Source organism: Euprymna scolopes, chromosome 29, assembly GCF_053919585.1.
Source record: "Euprymna scolopes isolate OS-2025 chromosome 29, ASM5391958v1, whole genome shotgun sequence".
Classification (NCBI taxonomy): domain Eukaryota; kingdom Metazoa; phylum Mollusca; class Cephalopoda; order Sepiida; family Sepiolidae; genus Euprymna; species Euprymna scolopes.
Genome location: NC_136510.1, coordinates 16,483,819 through 16,494,471, shown reverse-complemented (window position 1 = coordinate 16,494,471; position 10,653 = coordinate 16,483,819).

Sequence of the window (10,653 nt, the reverse complement as noted above, 5' to 3'; positions counted from 1 at the left end):
GGAATGTGATTTAAAACAGGAGATGAATGTTCGTAAAATGTTTGTAGGTATGTATGAATTGACAAGGAATGAATGTTCGTAAAATGTTTGTAGGTATGTATGAATTGACAAGGAATGAATGTCTGTAAACTGTTTGTAGGTATGTATGAATTGATAAGGAATGAATGTTCGTAAAATGTAACTTATCTTTTGGACGATGGAGAGGGTTAGGGTAGGCCGATCATCCTGCTGTCGGTGATGCGTGTCCTGGTTTGTAACTGGAAAGCGAGTGACTTTTTCATTAGCAGCTAGCAGCCCGGCATCTTCGTCTTTTTTTCCTCCTCTCTTCTTTGGTTTGTATGAATTAGGCAGTGTTTAGAATTGAAGGTGTTTGGCCCATAACATGAGAGCGTAATCGGCTTCAGTTCACTGGTGCCTTATTTCTTTTTCTTCTTCATTATGTCTCTTCAGATTTGGTGACAGCATCTGTCCATACGTTGACTGGCGCAGCAGGGCGAATCTCCTCTTCCCTCCTTTTGATTCCCTTGTTTTATAGTGGCAAACTGGCTTCCAGCGACTGTGATATTTGAGGTGTTTATTTTAGGCGCAGAGCTCCGCCATTGGTCGATAATTATTTTGTGGTTATCTTATTTTTTCTTCCCAAGCGGAAGCGATGCATGGAGCCATGTGCAAAAGACGATTTTTCATTTTGTCTCTCATGGTGGATGCGTTAACATCCGGTTCGCTGCTAATTCTCATCATGTTCCCACAATAGTCCTTAATCCACAGAGTTTCGAAGAAATACTTTCCTTCTCATCAGATAGGATTTAGCAAAAATGCGGGATCAAATTTTGTTTGCAAAAGTATTTGATGAAACCACAAGTAAGTCATAGATCTTACTTGATAACAAAAAGTGAAGCAGAGGGAATAGGGTGAAGAAAAAGGTGATTTCACGTGAATGGATAATCTGGTGAAGGGTAAAATATCCAATGACGGTAAAATCCAAAAAAGTTGGTTAAGTTTCCATTTCCACAAGTAAAATCCAATATATATATCGATGTCGATTAATAATACCAGGATCGTGAGCTAGAAGGATATATGCAGCATTAATGCAAGGTTTGATTTCAATGTGATGCACGTTACTGGCAGACAAATACATGCAAGATCAGTGGCAAGATTTGAAAATGAAATTGCACAAAAAATCGACTGGGGGAACAAGTTCATCCTTTGCTAGTTGAATATATTATTTTATCATTTTTAACTTGTCCCTTCATCATCGCCTCCAAATTGTGGACGTAATAGCAATTTGTCCACATTAAATCGCTTATGATAAATATTGTTTTTGGCATAAATTATGGACGCATTCAAATAAGATAAAATGTTTTTTTTTTACATGAATTCAACAGTTTTTTTTTTTCTCACATTGTGCCCCCCTCTCTCTTTCTTTCTTTCTCTCCCTCTCTTCTAGAAATTTTTTGAACATAACAGTTTTACATCACTTCTATATCCTCTTTATTTATGTCTCTATACTTAGATAGTCGTTGTCACCTTCTAACATGGATTTGCCCATTTGAAATAATTCAATTCAATCAACTTGCGTTTCAAAAATGTCGTCTTGTATTTTTCTTTCTTTTTTGTTTTTATCTCTGTCCTTTTGTTGTTTCAGAATCACAAAGAAATCTGGAATCATAATATGCAACCAAGGAAGATATTTATAATATTTTCTTCAAAAACTTCCTTCAAATGTTCCATATTTGAATTAGATGATTTCAATTCTGTCTTTTTTTTCTTTTTTCTTAGGTTATCCTGCATTAAAGTCAGAACTCCTTCTCCCCAACACTGCAATTTGTACTAACTCCTCTTAATTTAACTCGTAATTCACAACACTAACTCTCAATATCTATTCTCTTTCTCTCGGTTGTCAAAAACTCGACCCCTGTTTTCTGAAATTCATCCTTCTTCTAGCTGCTATTCTCCTCATATGCAAATTAATATATAAAAATCCATCTACAAATTTAAGTTTTTCTTCTCTTCTTTTTTTTCACCAATCCCGTCATCTGACAGACTAAACAGAAGTGCTGCCCTTTGTGTGATTAGTATCTTCTAATACAGCATGTTGTCATATAAATTCTTTTTGCGACTGTCAAGCGAGATATCCTCCCAGTACCTTCGCCACATGTTTGTGTCGGACCCTGTTGGTTTTGTTCGACTCGCACTGTTGAGGTAATGTCAACAGACATAATGGCCGATACAGCTTGAAGAAAAGTCAAAGATTTTAATGCCAGAACGTTAAATGAATGCCCAAAGATGTGGTCAGACAAACAGACAAGAATGTTATTTCAAACTGAAGCGCACTCAATGAACAGTTTACAATAAAACATTTCCATCTATAAAATACTCTACTTGTTTATTAAGCAACGATACTTGTCTGAATATATATATATATATATATATATATGTATATTAATTTATTACAATTCGTGATTTTTTTAATCGACTTATTTATTTTATAACATATAACATCTGAATACGGTTCATTTCTTTTTTATCATTTTATAATTTTGTCATTCTAATAAAGATATATATATATATATATATATATATATATATATATATATATATATATACACTCACATAGAGAGGTATGTGTGTATGAACCAAATAAATTGCACTATTAATTATTTATTTCTATAAATAATCAGTAAATATTAAATAAGAATCTCTATAATACTCTGCTTGTTCCTTCCTTCCTTGGTTCATACGTTACGCTTTGCAAAAGGCCAAACACAATTTCTGAAGGCCAAACTACTTACAAAAAAGGCCAAATTTTCAAAATTTAGCCTTAAAAATGCCAATCTGGCAAGTTTAGGTAAGAACATGAGAGTGACCTCCCTTTGATGTACCCTCATTTTTGAATATCATTATATGATCATTGTTGTAATGTCGTGAGAAAGAAACTCATTGAAATTTCGACGTGCAACAGTTTTTTCATTGAAAAAAGAAGTCGGTGAAATGTTATGTAAAGAAAAGAAACCTTAAAAAAACAGTACAAAAAAGAAGAATATTGTTTGTCAACAGGCACTGGACTGAAAGAACTAAATTAAAACTTGTATCTTTATGTGATTTTATTATTTGTATTGAACTATGTAGCATAATATTATTTTCTGAGTATTTATTAGTATTTATTAATTTATCTCATTTGGATCAGTTCTATATTTAGATACAACTAGCCTGGGTTCCCGGCATTGCCCAGGTGTTTGAAGATGTGTGTTGAGCAAAAAAAGCAAAAAAGTGGTAGTAGACAGGCAGGCTCGATCCCATACCACGAAGCAGAAAAAGAACGTAAAAAAAAGCAAAAAAAAAAGTGACATCTTTGCTGTTGCATCCATCGCCAAACCGGAAGTGATGACGATTTAAATTAAGGATAGTCAATCAAAAAGAGTGGACTACTTTCGAAAATATTGGCGAAAAAAAGCGACCCCTCTCTGTAGAAAAGTGCCCAGTTGAGGGTGAAGGAATTAATGTTTTTAGCCAATTTGTCGTCCGAAGGGTCAAGCTTCAAAATGATACCGATCTCATGAAAATCAGTTGCCTCTGTCGAAATTTTTAGGCATACATACATACATACATACATACATACATATAAACAGACAGGTGAGATTTATATTATAGATGGACACTATTTTCATAGATATGTTAATAAACTCATATTTGCTGCATGTTATTGGTTTTTCTGTTCAAAAAACTAATTTTTGTGCTATCCAGAAACATATCAGCTTAATAAAAACAATTGTCGATGAAATATATTTTTCATTCCAATCCATTCAGGAATTTTCACAAGTCCAGTTATTTTTATAACATTTTGACATTAAATAACTCTAAAAGGGTTGATATGAAAACAAACCGGATGTTGTTGTATCAGCACTTCTGGCGGTCAAGTGAAGAATGGGTTGATAACAACTAATTGTCAGGTTTACAAAAAAAAAACGCCTCTTTTATTCTTTTTATCTTTTCATAAGCCACTTTCAAGGGAGGGGAAACAACTGGCAATTTAAAAATAATTGATAGTGATGACAATCGCACGTGGTGGTGGTGGTGGTGCTGGTGGTGGTGGTGGAGGAATGACATCAGTGTCAAACAGTCAATGTTTTCGGCTTTTGGTCCTTTATTTCTCAGAGAATGCAGGCATGGCAACAATCATATCACGGACAGGAGTTGATATCAGTATTTAGCTGAAACCAGAAACTCTCCTCTACCTTCCCGTTTTTTTTTTTAGAAACGTGTGTGTGTGTGTGTGTGTGTGGAGATATATATATATATATATATATATATATATATATATATATACTTGTTTATTGTTATATAAACATGCTCACATCCCGCTGCTATAAATAGCCACTTGTTTCAATCAAACAACAGATATCATCAGGCAGCGACTTGACTATTCAAAAGTTCAATGAGCACTATCTAACAACCTCGTTGAATTCATTAGTCCATTACTTTTGAATATAAAAAAACCCGAGTATATATATATATATATATATATATATATATATATATATATATATATATATATACACACACATACACACGTTTCTATAGAGAAAAACTGCTGCCTATATATAGTGATTTAAAGGTTATGAGAGGTTTTTGAAGCATGAAAAACGATGTTACTTTTTGTATTTTATATTTTTATTGTTATTTTTTATATTTCAAGCGGACTGAAATATAAAAAATAATAATAAAAATATTAACTACAAAAAGTAACATCGTTTTTCATGCTTCAAAAACCCCTCATAACCTTTAAATCACTATCCTAGAAGCATAGTGGACTTTCAACATATATATATATATATATATATATATATATATATATATATATATATATAGGCAGCAGTTTTTCTCTATGGCATATTTCATTAAATAAGTTTTTTGTCTATTAATTCTATTTTCTATCCTGTCCAACTTCTGCATAATAGTCCTCACTTCTGGCGGGAATTGGCTGATGTAATCACCATATTTATCATAAGTCCGAGAACTTACCAATCCTTCAGGATTCATTCTCATGGATTAATTAATGATTTTGAACAAGTTTGAACACATTACCTGAAAGTACTTCTTTTAAACTCCTCAGCCTAATGTTTACAGGGAACATGAACTGGAATAGATACATTGAGAGCATTGCCAAGGCTGTTGCAAAAAAGTTGGGCTCTCTTTACAGTGCTAGAAAATTACCTACGCCTGAAAGTATCCTGTACCTCTATAAGGCCACTATTCGCCCATGTATGGAGTATTGTTGTCACATTTGGGCTGGTGCATCTGCTACTTGTCTCTCACTCCTGGACAGGGTTCAAAAGAGAGTCGCCAACCTGATAGGTCCTGAACTGTCATCTAAGCTTCAGCCTGTCCCATCGACAAAATGTTGCATCCCTCTGCCTGTTCTACAAATACTGTAATGGTGAATGCTCTGACGAACTACAAGCACTTGTACCTCCTCGACATGTCTACTCCCAACAAACCCGAAAAGCAACTAAGTCCCACCCGTTTACAGTAGAGATCCCTAGGTGTAAGAAAGCCTTTTACTCCAATAGTTTCTTCTCCAGAACTGCAAGTCTTTGGAACTCCTTTCTGGGATTCTGCTTTCCCAACTGTACTGATATGCAGAAGTTCTAGTGTAATGTAAATAAATATCTTGCTACTAATTTCCCTCCATAACAAACCGGTTCTCGTCAGATCACCGAAGTTAAGCAATGTTGAGCCTGGTTAGTACCAGATGGGTGACCATTTGGGAATTCTAGGCGCTGTATGTGCTCTCCGCTTATCTCGGCATTTGTTTCCAGTCGTCTTGTACATACACTTCACTTGCCACTGGTATTTTACAATGTTGACTCAGAAGAGGTGTGGTTAGAGATTACGCACCTCCTACCACAAAAATTTCATGCGCAGGCACCCCTTCGTGGGTATCCAGAGTCTGTTAAAGACTGAAGGAGCCCCTATACATATATATATATATATATATATATATATATATATATATATATATACAAATGAACAAAGATGAGTTGAGTTGAGAAGACATCCGTACATCAGTGGATTATAGTGATGTATGCTTGTACAACATTTTCTAAATCTTCATGGCCAGCATTTGCAGTGTACTTGCTGCCACACGCTAAACAGGTCGTCTCAACAGGTTGTGAAGGTAAGTTTTTAATGTTTAAAACGCAAAAGTCAAGTATCACTGTGAAATTGTGCTCTAAATAGAAACAGTCATTTTGAACACGCTCCTTTCATATCTCAGAACCTACTATTGATTTTATATGTTCGGCCTTTCTGCTTGTGTGGTAATAAAACTTCTCAAATGCACTTGTGATGTTAGGTTGTATATGGTGTCAACTTTAGTCAAAATCGCCTATCCTTCTTTTATCATATTTTTTCGATTATCGATACTTATCAAAGCCATTCCAATACAAAACTAAGAATGCCCTAGAAAAGACGATATGAACCCATTTCCATTTGATGAAAAACAGTTTTCTTTTTTTGTTGCAGACCATCTATTAGTTGGTCAGTTGTGTACAAAACCCAAGAGTGATAGGAGCCTTCTATCATGTCTGAAAGTGACACAATATTCAACGAGTGAGATTGGAGATGTGCCACTGTACAACTCATGTTCTATACCAATCCAGGTTATAACAACAGGACCTTTGCCATCACCCTCAAAATGCAAATCTGGACGTTTCAATGCTTGAGGACACAGCTCAACAAACATTCTGGCAACAGTTATGGTCTTTTGTATGGTTTCAAGTGAGGGCCATATCATGCCACTTCAAATTTTCAAAGTTGGCTTGAAAGTCAACACCAAAGTATACCTGGATGTGCTGAAGAGTATGATGGTATGATGGTCCCCTGGTGCGGTCAGGTGGCCACTATGAAACCGCACCGTAACTGTCGCGTCACCCAGTAAGCCCTTCTTCAGTGCGTTGGTGGAATCGTCTTTGCTGCAATGTCCACAAGGCCGGATCTTCTGTGATCGTCTAGAGATTTCATCTTCGGAGATACCGGGTGCCCGTTGACGGAAGCAGGTTCACAAGTAAAAAAAATAATAATGAAAACATCAGCACATCAAAGAATTTTGAATAACAAAGACTCCGGAGATTGGGTTATATAAATGTATTAAAAGAAAACCATAAAAGAAATATATACAAACATATATACAATTTGGAGTATGAATTTGTAAGCAAGCATTTAAACTTCTAAGTGGGGCTTCCACTTGCTGGAATTTACAAGTCTATTAACTTAAACCTTTTTAGTTATCGAGCAATAGGCGGGGGGGGAGACAGAGAGAGAGGTGATTTGGCTTGACTCTCGGACTCGCTCTGTTTTGCTCCGACTTCTGTTCTCAATCTGTTTTAATTCTGACTTTCTTGGTCTTTATATAGTACCGCACTGGGCGGGGCGACAATTACCAATTCTTTCCCGACCAATCAGAATGCTCAATAACCCAATCGTCTGATTCTCTCTTATTGGATAATTTGACTGATGACCAAAAATTGGCCACCTCCCACAATCCAAGAATAATTCTAACTCCTCCCCGATCAACCAAAAACGCCCAATGGAAAATAACCAGTTTTCTCTCATTGGATAATTCGGAAACTGCATAATACGCGATAACCGTGTAAGTAAGAAAACTGCGTCCAGAAAAAAAAAAAGGCTTTGTGAATTCTGCCCTTAGATGTGACACTTGTTCATTATCAAAGGAAATTAACAATTTATTGTTCTGTCAACATCTCGACAAAATATGTTATTGAAAATTGAAAAATCTCTTGATCTAAATTTCAAATGGTTTTATCATAGTCACACCGAATCATTTAATATTTGATTCGAAAAAAACATTCTTTGAAGCCGACAAATGCGTGTGTGAAATTTTAACTCTGAAGAATTTATTTATCTTTTGTTTTGATCTTGTCACAAATATATTTTGTGACGCCAACAATTACGTGTGTGTGTGTGTGTGTGTGTGTGTGTGTGTGTATGTGTGTGTGTGTGTGGTTTTTAGTTCAAAGCAATCAAAAAAAAAAAATATTTCCTTTTTTTTTTTTGCAATGGATATGACTGTAGCGGAATTTGTCACCATCGCTCGACTTGAAAACAAAACGTATGTTTTTTGAAGTTATCATTCTGTCCATTTTGACTAAATCATTTATTATTGTTTTGCTTTAAAGAAAGAAAAAAAAATACTTTGGCAGAATTTAAGCCAGCAAGGTTCTCTGGTAGTGCCCGGCACAAGATATTAACATTTATCTTTTAGTTAACCGGTGTTGCCCGGAATAAAATCTTAACATCTATCTTTCGATTACTCGATATTGCCCGGGATAAAATACTAACGTTAAATAAAAGCGTCACATTGACCCTAATGGTCTGATGCTGCCTCTCTTTGGTGTTACATTCGCCCCCACATGGGGTGGCGATTCTCAATATGAGGACGACGCCCCATGTCCTCAACAACCAAAGAAATTCTCCCAACTCATACTACTGCGTCTTAACTAAAAGTTAATGGTCACTGACGATTTCACGCTGCCTCTCTTTGGTGTTACAGCCACCGGTAGACCCTGGATGTGGCAGCATGGCTCGGCGCTGGCCCACAAGTCCAAAGAGACTTGGCTTCAGAAGGAGTGCTACAACTTTATACCCTTTTCTCACTGGCTTCCCTCCTCCTTACTCGACCTGAACCACTTCGTTTGGTCACACGCCGACAACATCACCAACAAAGCCAGTCTGATTGCCACCATCTGCTGAGTATTTACTGAGCTCCTGTCGGCGCTTGTGGAAAAGGCATGGTCTCAATTCCAAGCCCGTATTGAGGCAGTGATTGAGACTGAAGGTGACTACATTGAATAGATGTCAGTTCTACTGCATAATCAAGTTACCTGAATTGATTTTTTTCAATAAAAGTTTTAAAATAAAGCTGTAGTGTTGTTTTTTTTAGGGTGACAATTTTATCTTTCTACCTTGTACATACAGAACGAAGATGGCATATTCCAAAAAATCATGTAATTTGATCAAGTAGTTTTTTTTCTTTAAGAAAATCAAATTTTATGCCGTGCTCAAGGTGAGAAAACCTAGTCACCATATTTGATTGAATTGAAAAATCATCCCTGGTTACCTCCCCCTTAACAACCTCTCCAGAAGAAATGGATCATCAATGGCTGCTAAGAATACTTAATTGATAAATATCATAAAATCTGATATTTTTAAATCATAAAAAAATCTACTTTATCAATTTTTGTGATTTTTGGAATACAGTAGAACCCCGGGGTACGGCATTAAAAATGAGTAAGAAAATACAGTACAGTATGTATAACACTTGAATATAATCAAATAACATTATAAATAACACCATAAGGAGGGACAAATACCGTAACCAGAGGCCAGAAAAACATATTCCACATTGTAACTTGAAAAAAAAAATCCTAGGGCCACCGTATCCTGGGGTTCTTCTGTATGACATCTTCATGCTGTGACCAGTAGGTACACTTTTGAATTGAAGAAGAAAAAAAAACAAAAAAAAAACTTGTTCTAAACAAAATGGCAGTCATCAAGCAGAGAAGCATTGAATTGTAAAAGCCAAGATAAAGACAAAGAATAGGTTTTCCGTTGGGTAGTTGATTTGTACAAGTGTTAGATTGTAAAAATCTGCAGATGGAGAGCAAATTCCTTCTCGTGTTAGACACGAAAAAATCATGTGCGAGAATGCTGAAAGATTCAATATTTTTATGGAGCAATTCTGGTTTCGGATTGGTTGCTAGCAGAATGTGGCTTCATTCTCTTAATTTTTTCCCCCTAAAAAAGTGCAAGTATAAATAAGCATTGAAAATTTTGGCAGGTTCAGACGGTTTGTCCTTTTCAAATGGACGCTTGTTTTAGAAGAGGATTAAGGGAGATAACTCCTATTTACTAAAAAAAAGAAGAAGCATTGCCGAAACAGTTTACGAAAATATAACACACTAAATAACAAACTTTAATAAAAACGAACCCATAAAATTTTGAATAATAATAAGAAAAATGAATACAAATGAAAAACATTAACACACGAATACTATACCTGAACATTCAGTTAATCAATCGAAAAAGGAGACAAGTTGGAAACAAGTTAACAAAGTAAAAATTAAACAATATCAAGTAATAAAACAAACGGTTTTTAATCAAATGTTAATAAAATAATCACATTTGTTAATTAACGTATACAAAACCAAAAATAAATAAAATGTAACAATGTAAAAACTACAAAAAAATAAATGAACTTGTGTTAATTAATAAAAAAAAAAAATTATATCACATATTGATCCCTTTCCTTTTCCATTTTCTGCCAAAGAAACTCCATGAGATGAAGGTGGAACATCTCAGTCTTGGTCCCAACAATTTCCAGATATGTCTTTTGGCATGATACCAAAAATCAAAAGATATCAATATATGATATCATTTTTTAAAAATTATTAATTGTCGTAAACTGTTTCAGCAATGCTTCTTTTTTTTTTAGTAAATGAGTCGTCTTTCTTCAATAATCCTCCTTTCTCATTCGTTGTTGCAAAATTAGGTGAAATAAATCGATTATGGCATGGTGATTGGGATCAAAATCTGGTGAATTTATATGATTGGCTTTGCATTTAAATTGGAAGA